The sequence below is a fragment of the Anomaloglossus baeobatrachus genome, unplaced genomic scaffold (assembly GCF_048569485.1).
Source record: "Anomaloglossus baeobatrachus isolate aAnoBae1 unplaced genomic scaffold, aAnoBae1.hap1 Scaffold_137, whole genome shotgun sequence".
NCBI lineage: Eukaryota > Metazoa > Chordata > Amphibia > Anura > Aromobatidae > Anomaloglossus > Anomaloglossus baeobatrachus.
The window spans coordinates 588,057-589,076 of NW_027441907.1; positions in this window are offsets into that span (position 1 = coordinate 588,057).

Consider the following 1,020-nt stretch of genomic DNA (forward strand, 5'->3'; position numbering starts at 1 on the left):
TTCTACTTATTTTATTAAATATCATCTCCACCAAACAGGACAAGCTTGCATCTGTTATAGTTTTGGAGAAAAATGTGTTCATTTCATTTATGCGCGAAATGCCTTAGAAATGGCTTTAAAATGGATTTGGAGCATGGAGACGATTATCTCGGGATTGCAAGATAACCAAACAAAACTTTTAGTGGATTTCTACTTATTTTATTAAATATCATCTCCACCAAACAGGACAAGCTTGCATCTGTTATAGTTTTGGAGAAAAATGTGTTCATTTCATGTATGCGCGAAATGCCTTAAAAATGGCTTTAAAATGGATTTGGAGCATGGAGACGATTATCTCGGGATTGCAAGATAACCAAACAAAACTTTTAGTGGATTTCTACTTATTTAATTAAATATCATCTCCACCAAACAGGACAAGCTTGCATCTGTTATAGTTTTGGAGAAAAATGTGTTCATTTCATTTATGCGCGAAATGCCTTAGAAATGGCTTTAAAATGGATTTGGAGCATGGAGACGATTATCTCGGGATTGCAAGATAACCAAACAAAACTTTTAGTGGATTTCTACTTATTTTATTAAATATCATCTCCACCAAACAGGACAAGCTTGCATCTGTTATAGTTTTGGAGAAAAATGTGTTCATTTCATGTATGCGCGAAATGCCTTAAAAATGGCTTTAAAATGGATTTGGAGCATGGAGACGATTATCTCGGGATTGCAAGATAACCAAACAAAACTTTTAGTGGATTTCTACTTATTTTATTAAATATCATCTCCACCAAACAGGACAAGCTTGCATCTGTTATAGTTTTGGAGAAAAATGTGTTCATTTCATTTATGCGCGAAATGCCTTAGAAATGGCTTTAAAATGGATTTGGAGCATGGAGACGATTATCTCGGGATTGCAAGATAACCAAACAAAACTTTTAGTGGATTTCTACTTATTTTATTAAATATCATCTCCACCAAACAGGACAAGCTTGCATCTGTTATAGTTTTGGAGAAAAATGTGTTCATTTC